The 15,920-nt window shown below is 42.2% G+C and overlaps 1 protein-coding gene across 5 annotated transcripts in view; it reads right to left on the bottom strand.

Annotated features, from left to right (window-relative positions):
- The window catches only part of MACROD2 (mono-ADP ribosylhydrolase 2), an 847,517-nt gene that overhangs the window by 78,626 nt on the left and 752,971 nt on the right, over positions 1–15,920 (bottom strand). The window lies entirely within an intron of this gene.

Below are 15,920 nucleotides of genomic sequence, written 5' to 3'. Positions count from 1 at the left end.
CCACACTGGACTTCAGCCTTGCAATACCTTTGTGTTATTTATTTGCATTTCCCAGCACAAAATGCCTCTGTAGCCAAAACCCAGCTTAGAGGGGTGCTGTGGAAAACAAAAAGACCCTCTCACAGCTGAGCTGAGGGACCTGCAACCCAGTAATCATTTTTTTCTCTGAAGTGCATAAGAGGTTAACCCCAATGGGATGAAGCCAAAGCAATAGGAAACTTGGAATCTTATGCAGTCCTGATGTCTCCACGGGCAATAGGACAATCTGTCACAGCAGAACTCCTCAAGAGTGCCTTTGCATGTGCTAGAAAAATCATAAGCCTCCCCCCCTGCAGGGAAACAGTGAGAGGAACACTCTCAAGATGTAAATTCTTTCCCTTATCTTCAGTAGAAAATGCTGCAGCTGGTTTTAGAAGTGAAGTCCAAGCCTTGGCTTCAAAGACACCCTTATGATGAACAGCTCAGGACATCATTTTGGAGCTCACTTTGGCAGAGCCCAGAAGAATCCAGAAGGGGATGAGAGCAGGCAAGCACTGGTTAAGCTGGAAAATACCAGCAGCTACTGACAAGGACATCCTGGAACAGAAGGTGATGACAAAACCTTAGCTGGGATGATGTCACCTGAATGATCAGACTAGGTATGTAATGCCACAGCCAGCAACAGCACAAGGGGTAATGGCCTCAGGGGAGGCTCAGGTTTGATATTTGGAAAAATTTCTTCATTGAAAGAGTGGTTAAGCACTAGAACAGGCTCCCCAGGGATGTGATGGAGTTCCCATGAAGACCTTGGAGACATCCAACCTTACTGATTCCATGACACTCTGTGAGATTGAAGGTACAAGCTATGTTGGTGTTAAGGAAGAAGGAGGCTTGTGAGCAGAAGAAAAGGCAGCAGAGCAGGGAAGCCCATCAGCAGATTTTTCAGCAAGAAAACTTCCTGCTGCTGTCTGCTCATGTGATGCTTACAGAGCCAAGCTGTTCTATACATCCCTTGTAAACAAACCAGGCTGGATCTTAAAAATATTCTGGACCACTGCATCAGCTACTCTTAAAAAGGGATATAATGAAAACCTCAAATACTAGTTATGGGCTCAAGCCAAAAAGCCATACTCACCTCCATACCTACAAATTCATAACGTAAACATCATTGCCAACAAGGGTTACATTTTACCTACATGAGATTTGACATGATCTCTGAGATCCCTACCAACCCAACCTATTCTAAATTCTGTGCTTCTGCCCAAGGTTTGCTGTTTTCAGGAGGGAGGCTTTAATCAGCAAGGGTTTAAATTACATTTCTTGTGGAAATTGGATCAGGATATTTCTGGGGTGTTGCTAGATTGTCATCTTCCCTCTCCGCCTCGCAGACTTTCAAGCATTAAAAGTGATAGGCCCAATGAACCAGAACAGACAAAAGAGCAAGGACAGAAATGCATAATGCAGAGGAGGAAGGAAATTCCCATGCAGAGAAGTTTCTGAGTCTCTGCATAGTCCCATATTCTCTGTTGAAAACCCTGCAGAAATTTGCCTCATTCTGTACAGTCCAACTTCTCAAGATGTTCCCTTACTTTAATTTATTTAGTGCAGCTTGCAATAAATAATAAAACTTCTCCATGAGAATTTCTACTACTTCTAATATAATTCCTTAATTTAAAAATAGGGAATCTCTCTAGAATTGGCAGACTATTTCAAAATCTCTAGCCTCCTGACTGTACACATCCTATATATAAACCTGTTCCATTTCTTCTCCATGTGACAAAAACTGCTCTATTTTTAAGTATGCATAAGATATTGTGATGACAGCTGAAATCCTGTGTTTATCTGATTGCATGGCATGTGTTGGCAGATAGTAAATCTGAAATCAACCCCTATTCTATCCTTCTGCCAGTCTCTGGCTATTTCATCTAACATCCCCAGCTAAAATAACTTGAGATTATGTAGGGAAAGCAACTCTTGTCCTCACTGTGCCCATTCCAGCTACAATAAGGAAAGGTTTAATCCAGTGACTTTCAACCTACTTTTCCTGCTGGCCCACAAAAGGTCAGCAGGATTTTTGGGACATGCAGTTAGGAAATCTCTCCTCTCCTGTGGCCTGGAAATGCTAGCTTCATTAGAGTGTCACAGCACCCCTTGAGAGAGGCTGAGGATGGTGCCCAGATGAGACCTCCAGTGCCTTTTGCAGATGCCCAGCTCCTCCCCTGCTGACCAAGCACCCCTCCACTGCAGCAGAACTGTAAAGGAGCTCCAGGTTGAAGGCATTAAAGCTCATCCCTGACTGACAGCTCTTTTTTGAAGGCTGGTATTAAAATCAACCATGCCCTGTCAGAGCCAGATTAAATTCTGCTCTCTTTGCAGCTATGAATAGGTGGATCAAAGAACCCTGAAATCAAGAGCACTGCAGCACAGGAAGAAGGGAGTTAAAATGCATGAGCTGTTCACTTAGGCACCTTCACAGCTCAGGGCTGTGAGTACATTTGATTGTTTTGGTTTTTTTTTTTTTACCTTGGGCCCTGCTTTCCTTGCTTTATTTAATTTTGATGGGAATAGCTTCCAGGTGGTTTTGTTAGCAGCACCTGACAAGAATTAGTAAATTACTGCAGGGTTTACAGGACTCAGGCTATTTTTTTAGAATCACAGAATGGTTTGGGTTGGAAGTGACCTCAAAGATAATCCACTTCCAATTCCCCCATCATGGGCAAGAACACCTTCCACTAGATCTGGTTCCTCCAAGCACCACTCAGACCCCACTCAGGCTGGCCTTGGACACGTTTTTCGCAGTAGAATGGACCCTAATCCCAGAGTTTTAGAAATACACAGCTATATCTCATGAACTGAAAAAATCTCCACTGGTGTTTTCAATTGATGAGATAAGGGTATAAAAGCACAGTTGGTCCACCAGCAGCACTGTTCTTAGTGCAAAGAAAGTGGCAAAGACCTTTCTTCCTGGCTTTTGAACTTTGGGGTTGAGTTACTTGGTGGCTTTGAGAGCACTTTACGTGCTGTGAGTTTTCAATTTATTGGTGAGCTGCTGCACCTTGGGTGAGTTCACTCACAGACCACTGACTGTCTGTGGGAGCCCCATGGAAGGCTGGGCAGGTGGGTGCTCAGGGACATGCTGTACTGAGCATACAAAAGCAGTGTTAGACACAGCTGAAATGGTTCACACGTTTTAAATGTCTGCATTTGTCCAGGATCAGAGCCTCTATGTGCAGGAATGATGGAAAGCTGCTGAGGGTCCCTTAAACTTGTCCTAAAGGGTCCTCCCTGCCCTCCACTGCAGTGTGTGGGAGGACACTGCATGTGTGCATGCACATCTATCTCTGCATGCAGCTGCTGCTACAGTAGGAATTTACAGCTGCATCTATTTAAAAAATACAGAGATTTCCTACGTGGACATACAGAGATGGGATAAGGGGCCATGGTTTTAAACTAAAAGAGGAGAGTTTCAGATTAGCTGTTAGGAAGAAATTCCTTACAATGAGGGTGGTGAGGCACTGGCACAGGCTGCCCAGAGAAGCTGTGGCTGCCCCATCCCTGGGAGTGTTTAGGGCCAGGCTGGATGAGGCTCTGAGTAACCTGGTCTGGTGGAAGCTGTTCCTGGCTGGGGCAGGGGGGTTGCAATGAGATGAACTTTGAGGTCCCTTCCAACCCAAGCCTTTCTGTGATTCTCTATATGTTTTAGCATCAAACATATCTATGTCTTTTATCTCAGCTCTTTTGCTGTGGTCCCAGGCAGGTTGTGTGCTTCCTCTGGCTTCATTTTCCTGTCTGCTTAGGGGACAGGAACACCTGGCTGTGCACCTATACATTGCTTTAAAGAGCTACTGCCAAGCACACACCACAGGACATGCCAAATGCTCTCAGAGGTATAGCTGTATGTGCACCCAAGTACCGAGCTGGATAGATCAAACACAGATCTGAAGCAAAACACTGATCAAAAGGCTTTCTAGACTATTTCATATAATGAGTGCTTCCATGTCACTGCCACCCCGTGTCCTAACAAAATCACAGCTTGCAATGAAAACAAACCCAAGTATGTTTCAGCACTCCCAAGTATTTAATGCATGTCTCCAGCACCAAGACATTTACCTAGCAGGAAGTGACTGCTTTTTAGATGCGTCAGAAAGTTTCATCATCACTTAAATCTTACCAGGAAATACCAGAAAATGATAAAAAAACAATGAGAACTTGCAAAAAATGTTTCCCAATCCTAAATCAAATGAATGATAATACAGCACAAAGAGAAGGAAGCAGATTTTTGCTCTTTGTAGGCGTAGCAAATCCATGCCATGAAACACTCCTACCTGATCCCTTTAGGACCTACTGTCATAAGGCAACAGAAGCTTGCAGAAACATTTTTAGTTTATCAAAATTCCACGGATTTAATTCAAAACTCAGTGAAGCAAACCAGAGATTTTTTTTCATTGACTTCAGCATGCTTGGATCGACACCTATACTTTGTAGCACCAGACAGAAAATTTGCCTCCTCAAGAATTCAAGTTCTCCCGATATAGACATTTAATTACCCTGAATGTCACATAGTTTCTCAAAGATATCCTTAACAGTCACAGTTCAGAGCTGCCTGAACCCATCAAAATGCCTTGACTACATTGCCTGTAAGAAAGGAGCTCTGAATGTTCGAAGTTGTGTGGGGCTTTGAGCAACCTGGTCTAGCAAAAGACCCCCAAGGCAGGGGGTTTGGAATGAGATGGTCTGTGAAACCCCTCCCAACCTCAACCTTCTTGTGATTCAAAAATGCTGGACCTTTCCCTCTGTTTGCACTGTGTTTTCATGGGCAGCCCTGCTAGCTTTCATTGCCTGGCAAAACTTCCCTTGTAGAGACCAGTGAAACAAAGCAACCCAAGTCAGGTTTTCAAGGCATGCTCTCACAGAATCAATACCTCAGCTGTGAGCAGCTCAGAATAAGGAGCAAGAGATTTTAATGCCCTCTAGGACCAGGCTACGAGTGCTCTAGCTGGTCCCTGCACATGATGTAAAATCTCTTCTACTTCTGAGACAAGGGCTCAGTTTTCTGCTCTGAAGTCCATATCTCTTTCCTGCTTATCTTCAGGGACTTTATTTGCCATCTTTTTCTGTTTTTCTGACAGAGTTCCTCTCTGCCTGTAACTGAGCTGATGCACTGAACATGCAGCAGGACAGAGACCAACATCTCATTCTCCCCTGCTAAAGAACTGGTGGATGATATTCTCTTTTGGTGCTGGCAGTCTCCCCTTCAGCCTTCCCTCTGCCTGATTTGATCCTCTGGTAATCCTATTCCAACCAACAGATGGAAAAACCAGCTTTGTAGAATAACACAGCCATCTGCCATATACCTCCCAGCAGCTGGGATCCACTTTGCCAGAGATGCTGCCTTTCTCGAGCACCATGAACATCTGGCCAGCTGTGCAGATAGCAGCCTGCCTGACCAGAGAAGAGAGGACTGCATCACCCCTTGGAGACCAGCAGGGTTGATGCCAGAAGTTTCCACATGCTTTCTGAAGCTGAATGCTTCAGGCCCCATAAATACAAATTTCATAGCACTGTAAATTAAAAATCAGCCTCCTGGTATTATTACTAATTTCACAGAAACCATCAGAGCATAAAGCCTAGCTGACTGTCTGCTCCTTTTGGCATGACATCATGGTCTATAATCGCAGAATTACTCCTGAAAAGAACTTCAGTCAAGTATTTATGGCAAATAGAAAGCTTTGGTGCTGCCCTCATCCTGGGAACAAGATTTAAGCAGGGCAGAGGTGTCAGACTGGTGATACGGTGAATTTGACAATCAACGAACTGTGTGATGATGTTCACAAAGCCATTCACCTAGCCTTAAGAGCTTTTCTCTTGGCACAGCTTCAAATCCACTGCAGACCTGAGCCAAAACACCCTGTGTTTACTTGACCTTGCAATCATACAAATGAGCCCAGCTTCAGGCAAACAGGACATCTCTGGATTGCCCTTTAATCCAGGCAGAAATGTAGTCTTTCACAACACTGCTCTCTGGTTTTCAAGGACTTGAATTTTGAAGTTCTTTGGAATCCAAAGCGAAATAAAAAATAAAAATCCTAAATAAAAAAAATTACATTACTGCAAGCCTCTTGCAAGTAATGGTATTAATGGAGAGTTATGATATTGCATCAAGAGGAAAAACCTGTGGAGGACTAGCTGTGAAGAAGCAACTCTTACTTAAACCACCATATTACTTAGTTAGACATTGAAGAAAAAAATAAAATAGAAACCATATGAATTATGAAATTATTTATGGTTATCACAGAGTGGAATGGTTTCTATGCTGGTCCTACTGTAGTTATAAAACAGAATTAGAAAGTTATTATTAGTGCTTTAATATCCTACTTCATGATTGAACACATACTTAGCTTGGAGTGAAAGATAATTAAAAGTCCAAGGGCAATTTAGAAAGCCAAACCAAAACCAACAAAAACCCCACCAGAAATTCATTGCCAGCTTAAAATATTAATACAAACAACATCCTGGTACATTAGGCTTTGCAACATCCTCTGCCTCTAAACCAAAATATTTACTTTAACATTGAAACTCAATAAAAATTCAAAATATGGCCAGAATGTCTCTCCCTGTCCTTTGTGCCTGGTCCCACAGGTCTGCTCATATTCAACAGCAGAGGGCTGTTGGTACTCCCAGTATCACACAGCTCCCAGACACACCAGTGCAGTTATCACCATGGCCCAAGCCTTTCTCTACACAGGCATATTAAAGCACATTAAAACCCACAAAACTTTCCAGTGGAGAGCCACTTCTACCCACAGCTCTCAAGCACAGGTCAGCATTACAGTTGTGTGATAGCTCTGAGAGATCCCTGCTGTCAGGGAGAATGAAGATTTGATGTGCCCAAGGTCACAGAGAAACAAGAACAGCAGAAGTAGAGTTGGATCCTGTTTTTTTTTTTTTTCTCCTGTTCTCTTTTGACCAAAGATGCTATAGATGGAAAAAAAAAAAATCCCATGAGTGGTCAGATGCAAAGTTCACAAGTTTCACTGCACACCACTGCTTTTTCTCTGGTGGAAATATATTTTCAATGCATCCATGTATTGTGTGAATCAATACTGATAACTCTTTTTCCCTTATACATTGATTGTTTTTTAAAGAGTTACTTATTCTTTGTGAGAGAATTCACTCTGTGAATACCTTCCATGCTTTTTTAATACAGTGTATTATTCAAGGGCAGGTAGAGTGTTCCCTTTTGGTCTCCTTTGTGCTGAGCTGTTCCTTTTTGGTGTGTGAACAAAGCATCTGCCTGACAAGCAGAATGGTTGTCCTGAAGAACCAACCTGGATCTCAAACAAGAAATTATAACAGCATTTTCCCAGGAATTCACAATTTTGTTGTCAGCCATTTGTGTATGTCCCAGTTACTTACTGCACAATTATATGACAAATAAGATGTGACAGCCCTGTAGTGGTAAAATAAACACAGACAGCCTATAAAATAACCAGTCCTTGATAGTCCACATGTGGTTTTGTTCTCAACTACAAAAAGTTTTTCATTTTCCTAAAGGTGAAAAATCCTGTAAAACCAGTCTAGGATTTAAGGGAGCATCTCAGTATATTTCTTTTGATGGTCACTAAAGCTTGCCAGGGAAGGGCTGTGGGAGTAGTTTAAGAATGCATTTGTTTTTACCAAGACATCCATCAATCTGCACCATTCACTTCTACGCCACACAAACACGATGACATAAAGCCCATTAATCTTTTCCAGCTTAATACCTACTGTCCTTTGAAGACACAGGTTTGGAATAGCTGAAGGCAATCTCCATTTCTCACAGCTCCCAGTCATGGGGCAGCTGACACAGCCAAGATATTCCTGCATTCAGCGAAACCGGGGGAATGAATGGATTCTGATGAATGTAATTTGCTATCTCAGTGACAAATGGCAAATGGGAAGAGAGGGTGTGCATGCAAATATCACTGCATTAAATAAGGGCTTGTGAAGGATAGTACTCTGAAAATATCTGATAGGCAGTTTTACAACAACCATGCCTTATGGAGGAGATAAATCATCAGCTTACTTGGAGTTATCATTATGTCCTCATTGTGGAGCTTCGCTGAATAAGATGGAATTGTGGCACACAAATCAAGCAGGGTGTTGTGATCCCATAAGCCAAGTCTTGCATCACATTTTACCTTACAACATCAGTTTTTCCACTATCTTTTTAGTAAAAGTTGGACTTAAATATCCCAAAGTTCCCTATGATTATGAGCATCCTAAACCTGTCTGGACACTGAACCTGTGGCAGACTAATTCCCAAGACTGTTGTGCTCCAGCTCTTTGCTGGATTGAGCTGTCACACTGGAAAACTCTCAAGGTTTTGATGTTTTTTGCCAGTTTTGTTGCAGAACCACATAATATCTACTGATAAAATTCCCACTCCTTCCCAAGGCCAGCAGGAGAATCAGCACTACCTGCTCAGACTCCACCACTCAAAAACCAAAATATGTTTGAACACAGAAATGTGATCACCTCCTTGCCATTATCCTAGTGGCTGTTGCAAGATTTTGAATACAAAACAGCCCCACGACTTAAAACCACACAGACAGACCAAGAAATGGTACCTCCTACACTTCTGACAGGTGTGAGAATCAAAAAATCACAGGTTTGGGTTGGAAGAGACCCTAAAGATCATCCAGTTGCAACCCCCCTCCCACTAGATCAGGTTGCTGAGGGCCCAATCCAGCCTTTCCTTGAATACTTCCATGAAAGGAACATCCACAGTTTCTCTGGGTGAATGGTTCCAGTGGTTAAATTCTGAGTAATTTAAATTTGGATGCTAGAGCCAGTGCCAGGAGGAGGCAGCACCCCATGGCACTGGGAACCAGCAGGAAGAGCAGTGGGGATCCATTATCCTGGAAAGCAAAGCTCCCTGCTGCTGTTGCTGAGGCTCCTGAAGGGTGCACAAAAGTTGAACTGCAGAAAAAGGGCTGGAGAAACAATTCCTGGAAGATGATGATGGTTTGAACAACTTTTTAAATGCACTGTTACAGGCAAGGTAAAATGGCAGTCATGCTAAACTCAGCAACAATTTTCTCACTGAGGCTGAACAAAGGTTTCACCCCACCTCAGGGGCTGGGATACTTTCCAGCTGTTTTCACGTTATTTTCTAAATTATTGGAAAGGAAATCTGGCTGGATCTTACAAAGCTGGTTTAAAACACAACTTTTTAAAGTATTTTCATCAAAAGAGGACAGGTGACTCCCACATACACAATTATATAAGCATCACAACCCAGAAAGTTTCACCTCAGGAAGCTTTTCAAAATGATTTGATGAAGTCTCTCAAACCTATTGTAAATGAGAGCAGTCCAGAGGAAACTCCCACTGAATATTTCCCTTGTTTGCTATCACTCATTTTATCACTCTCATTTACATCTCATCTCTCTCCTTTATCCTTCATTAGTGTTCCCATTTGTCACTCTTAATCCAAAGGCTGATGATTTCACCGAGGTTTTGGGGCAATGCAAACAAATGTTTCCCACCCTGCCGGGAAGATGACAGCAGCACATGGTCACCAATTTTGTCTGACTGCATCCAGGTTTCCAAAAATTCAACAGATGTCATAAAAGCTGCACTTTGAGGGGGTGAAAAGAGCTCACCTACCCTGCAGCAGTCTACTGCAAGTTCTCCTGACAGCACCTCAATACAGCCTCTGTTTGAGAAGAGCATGGGCAGAGATAACACTAGCATAGAAAGCTATTAATCCCTACCCAATGAGATGATTGAAACTCCTGTTGTGGAAGCACAGTAAAGGGGTACCAGACCTGCATTCCCAAGGAAAAAGGCCATATGGCATAACTCGAAACAGCACTGAAACCACTGTGTGGTATTTGCAGGGTCTCCAGGATGAAGGAGGAATTGAGAATCTGACTTCATGTTCTTAGAAGGCTAATTTATTATTTTATGTACTTATATTTTATTAAGAATGTTGTACTAAAGCTACACTAAAGAAGAGAGAAAGGATATTTACAGAAGGCTTAACAAGACACTAATGAAAAACTCGTGACCTCTTCCAGAGTCCCAACACTGGGACAAGGATTGGTCACTAAGTTAAAACAATTCACATGAAACCAATCAAACCACCACCTGTTGGACAAGCAATCTCTAACGACATTCCAAAGCAGCAAACACAGCAGAAGTAATCAGATAATTATTGTTTTAATTCTTCTCTGAGGCTTCTCAGCTTCCCAGGAGAAGAAATCCTGGTGAAGGGATTTTTCAGAAAATATGACAGTGACACCATTGCTCTTACTAAAACCTGTACTTAATCATTTAGGTAAATATTACCTAATGTCTCTCCTTGAAGAAAATGTTTTGTGATTACATTATTTGTCATTTAGAGATCAAATTATTCTCACTGATGCAAGCTATTAAAGACCATTTTCCAAGGACAAGGGATGATTTTCTTAAATACTGTGTCTCATTCTGATACTGGAGATAATCTTTTTTGCCACCAGAAAAAAATTAAATTTAATATTAAATTTACAGTACTGCTAGAAAAAACACTTGCATTCTCAGGATGCTCACTCCAGTGTCTCTTCCAAAAACGAGATCTGCTCAGGATCATTTGCTTACTGCCTGTCTAGAGGCACACCCTATTTGTGCCTAAATGCTCAGGTGGGTTCAACAAAATAATGCCATTTTTGTTGAATAGCGGCTGTAGAATGATGAGCTATTTCTGTAAGATTTTGCAGTGCTTGATTCCCAGCATCCTGAAAGAATCCATGCCAAGAGTCTGCATGACCTAAATGCAACCTCTGCATGCTTCTTGCTGACCAGAAGTGAGGTCAGGAGGAACAATGTGCAGCAAGTCAGACAAATTGGATGTAAAATACTCATTCCCAAACACTCAGGAACTTGAGGTGGTGACTGGGTCACCCTGTGGAATGGCTGCACCTCAGATCCTGCTTTTGGGATGTCTGTAGCTGTGAGAGGCTGGGACCAGGAAGGAAGATCTGTGTTTGAGAGCAGGTAAGATTATGGATTTGGCATTGTGAGCTGGGACAGCAATCCAGCCAAAATGCCCTCCTGTAAAAGGTCACCAGTCCAGCTTGATACAATTGACAGATGCCTTCCTGACAGAGGATATTGCAAGTGAAATATAGGTTGTTTAGGAAAAAACCCAAAACCAACGGGATATAAATGTTGACAGTGTGCCAACACTTCTCATAAGGATCAATAGGAGAAAAATGAGATTCATCTCTGAGGGATCACTTTTAAATTAATTTTAATAGATGGTAATAGGCTGACAGTCCTCTGAAAACAGCCAGCAGATGTTCCAGCACTTTACCAAGCCCCTATGCTTAACATTGGGTACACCAATTCCACAAAATCCATCTTCTGGATGGAGCTCTGTTTCTGCAGCTAGAATATTAATGATGGCTCTTAGTGGGTTTTGATTTCCACCAGTGTGTTTAGCTCTGCTGTGGATTGCAGAGCATGAGCAAGTGAGCAGATTTATGATTTACTAGAAAGGACAAGTTGCCTTTTTATGGTATGTTGCTGTCAACAGATAACCTTTGTTCTATCCATCTCCTCATCATAGGGTAAAATGCATCTAAATTACTAAGATGCTGCTCAAATAAAATTGAGAACATCAGAACAATTTATACAAGCTGCTCAAATGCACTGATGCATATAAAGTCTCCAAAACCATTTATTGTCAAAATGTCAATGCTAAATGCATAAAAATGTAACTTACTTTATTCCATTAATTAAGTAATGTGTGCACAGCACTTTGAAAATGTAAAAGCACTTTGAGAACTCAGAGCTAAACAGTATTATTTTCACTCATGTGGACACACTGTGTGAATCATACATAATAATCACTTCTTGTGGAAAGTGGTTTTGGTTCACTGCCAAACCCTAACCTAGAGATTTGGCACTTCTGTTCAGTAAAACATCTTTAAATGCTCCTGTTTGGACTCCAGCTGGAAATTTTCTGCAACACGTGCATTACTGAGTCCTTCACAATATATTCCAGGTATTCAGTTCCTTCAAAACTCTGTAATTAACATTGGATGGAGAGATTGTCAACACCTTATTGCCTTCTCCTCATTTGCACAGAATGGTTGAGAAGAGTGGCTCACTAGTGTTAGCTGTGATTTAACTCATTCTCCTTGGCCTGTACAAGATGCAACAGGTGCAATGGATGCAACACAGCACTGGGACTCCCTTTCATCTTTGTGAGAGCTGCAGACCTTAGATTATTCTCTGATCTCCTGGTGGAGAGGAGATTGTGTGAAAAGGTGATTATGTAAGAACCTGATGGTATCAACATTATCTATCCCTATCATTGCTGTGACATGCTTCCCTCTAATCCCCCTCTGACTGGAATTTATTTTCCCTCCCCTCCATCCTTTGTGACTGAGGAGATGCCCTGACCATGAGTTTTCCTTCCCAAATAAGAGCTCAGAGAGCTTTCACAAGGGTCATGTTTTGTACCTACAAGCACATCTGTTGCGTCCGTCTGGAAAAAAACAAGCCTGGCTATCCCTGCCTTGCACAAAATTACTTCTCCATGATCACATTCACAGGGGAAAGTCTAAAATAACCAGAAACCAATAAAACTACATCATTCTCCTGATTAGTTAAGAGGAACAATGATGACTTACAGCTGGCCTAAGTACCACCTGTGAACAAGCCAGCTCCATGTTTCCAGCTTCCTGGCTGATTTGGTGGTAATACACTCTATCCTTGTTTTAGCTCTCAAATCAGGAGATATTTTATGCATGCCTTCTATTTGTTTAAACACATGCCTATCCATAATATAAATTAGTCTGTGTGGGATTAACCTAGCCAAGAATTTCTCTGGTAAAAGTCTTTCTGGATGTTCAGACCTAAAGAGTTTTCAAGAACCTTTTCTGTAACACACTGCACCCATCTCTATTAACAGCTCCCCTACTACACCCCTTGATAACAGATTGGTGTGTTTATTCAGCATCATTTTTTTATTCTCCAGCTAATGGAGAAAGAAAAACAAGAGTGGGAAATATCTGATGGGGACAACATTGCTCTGTAAAGTTTGGACCGATTTGCTCCACTTGAAACAGAGAAATTAATTTGGAGATGATTAAAAAGAAAGAAAATAAATAAAGGATATTTGAACTGGCTTTGAACAGATGAAATCTTTTACAGGGTTTACTGGGTCAGCTTACAAACCTTTCTGGGGGTGCAGCTACACTGCATATCTTATCCATAAGGTAAATCCAGGGAGATCCCACACCAGCTCCCAGCATCATGTGGCTGTGCAGGACTTGCATGGACAAGCTGAGCTGGAGCTCTAAATGAAGGGTGCTCCGAGCCTGTCAAAACATTGCTCAGCTCCTGCTCTAATTCTGCCTGGCTCTGTGGTGAGCTCTCAGTCTTTGCCACTCAGAAAGCAACATCTTTATCTCATTTTAGCTAGACAGAAATAGGGAAAGAGCAGGGGAGAATCAGCTGCTGTGACACAGCAGGCTGGGCTGCTGCAGGTCAGTTTGGCTCTTGGAAGGCTACAGCAATTTCCCACAGCAAAGCCTCTTGCCTGGCACCTTGCTTTCATGCAGTTGCTCCAAAAGGTTAAGTAATGCTAGGTGTTAAAAATCCATATGGTCCTGTCAGGATTCCAGATACATACATTATTCAATAATAATAAGAAGTTACAGACTTATGTAAAACTCTACGCTAGCTGCATATCTGCTGTAGGGGGAGGGGGAACAAAAGAAAGAATAAAAGCACATCTCATGCAAATACAGTAGATAAACCATTTCAATTCCAACAATCAACCCCCAGAAGTGATGTGAGTCTATCTGGCACCTCTTTTTAGTAACTCCAACCTATTCCCTGCAACCTTGGTTCTCTGCAGCCTTGAGTGTGGAGAGGACAAGGAGTTCTTGATCTCACAGGAAGGGTAATTTGTGGCCCTCTTCCACATCACACAGCCAGGACATGACTGCAACACCCATGGAGTCCAGCAGCTCCTTCCAGATTCTTTACTATTGATTTCACCTGCAAGCACGCAGGAGCATCCCTGTGGATGTGTGGGGCATCCACAAAGCTGATCCTGGAGACAGCTCCACCTGGTTTAGCCTCTGACTCCAGTGCTCAGTAGTCCCATGTTAAAACCCACTCAGCATGTCCCTGCATTTACATTATTCATCACCATCAAAACCAAATGATTACTCACTGTGGATCATGTCATACCCACCCAAAGCTCCACATTCTTGTGTCTGGTAACTCACTCAGATTTCACTTCTGTAAGAATAATGTGCTGAGAGATAAGCTGAACATATCTAAATCTCTGAAAAGTCAAATCAGTTTTCTCAAATATCTTCTCTTATAAAGATATCTGCTCCAGGGCTGTGATTTTTATGCCAAGAGTCAAATGTATATGGTTAAATTACAACTCTCTAAAATGTGGATTTATAATACAGATCATGGAACTCCTCCTAAAACTGTAACATTTCAAATCTGCCATCTCTAAAATTGTCAGTTTTCAAGGGATGTCATCTGATGGTTTGAGCTCCTCTAGCTCAATGGCAAGATGATGGTACTTTGTGGGAGGAAGACTTTTATTATTTTTCATTACTGTGCAGGATGAAGATGACATCCTCCTCCTTAGAAGGCAACTCTGCCTACTAAGAAATTCTGTTGGAGTGACTGAACTTCTGTGGCACTAACACAGCATTCTGTTCACACTGCCTGCAGAACTAAAAACATACTGTGGCTGTAAACACCATATTTACAGCCTTCATCATGATGACAGCTTAAAAAATCACAGCATTTCACAAACTAATAAATGTGGGCATCTCTTCTGCCTTGGCATTTCTGAGCTTTTAGGAACTCAGGTCATGCTCTCACCTGTGTTTTCCAACTACAAAATACTAGAACATATTAACAGCACAGATGAAATAGCTTTAAAAAAAGAAAATTTTTGTCTTGTAAGCCTTCAAAGCTCAAGCTTTCAGAGAAACATCAAGTATCACAGGAGCTGGCAACAATAAGACTGCATTTTCCATTCTTCAGAAGTTGAGGAGCACCAGAAAAACACCAAGGCAGAGGCAGCTGACCTGGTTGAAACTCCCCAGTATGATTTGCAAGGTTGCTCTGGTTGTGACCTGTTCACACTGAACTCTGTTGGAATTCTTTAATTATGAGGGGGCTTGGGCCAGGCTCACCTGTGATGACCATTGCACACTTCTGGAGGGTGGGTCACTTCCCTCCTGTGCCATTACCTGTATATAAATGTCTTTAAGTGGATATTCTCTCTTTACTGCACTGAAAAGGGAGGTGCCATCTTTTTTTTGTAGAATAGGTCATTTTCTCCTGGAACATCAAAGAAGGAGCTCTGATGATCTGAAGCAGCAGCAGAAGGAACAGCTCTGGAAACAAGCTTTTCTTTTTTCTGCTGCACTTTTCTTCCCACGTGCTGCAGCATGTACTGCCACTTGGATCTGTGTTTCTAGGCTTCAGTTCTCTGCAGAGCTCTTTCACAGGAGCCTGGAATGCTGCACTGGGGAATAATCCCAGTGAAATGAAGAACCTGCTGCTGCAGTGGAGCAAGCCAAGGAGCTGCAGTCAGCTGGAGCTCCCAGTCACAAAGCTATCACTATCCTAACTTTTCCTTCACTAACAAAAAAGGCTCAAGAAAACAAAAATAATCTTGAGAGGATCTTGCCTGCAGCCTTGGAAGCCTTTGTGGGGCTTCCTATATAAAAGGTTTCAACCTGCCCTGTTATCAGTGTTTATCTGGAAAGGGAATGGCTTCAATCCTAATGCCTGTTTCCAACTCCTGTGAGTGTGAATTGGTTGATCTGAGGGTGCACAAATCGAGCTGGTGAGTCAGGAGGTGTTGCAGACAGGATTCCTTCAGTGAACATCAGCTCAACTTGAAAAGAAAATGTTCTTTGAAAT

Source organism: Serinus canaria, chromosome 3 (genome assembly GCF_022539315.1).
Source record: "Serinus canaria isolate serCan28SL12 chromosome 3, serCan2020, whole genome shotgun sequence".
Classification (NCBI taxonomy): domain Eukaryota; kingdom Metazoa; phylum Chordata; class Aves; order Passeriformes; family Fringillidae; genus Serinus; species Serinus canaria.
Note: the sequence above shows the minus strand (reverse complement) of the source record. Positions and strands in the feature narration are given on the sequence as shown.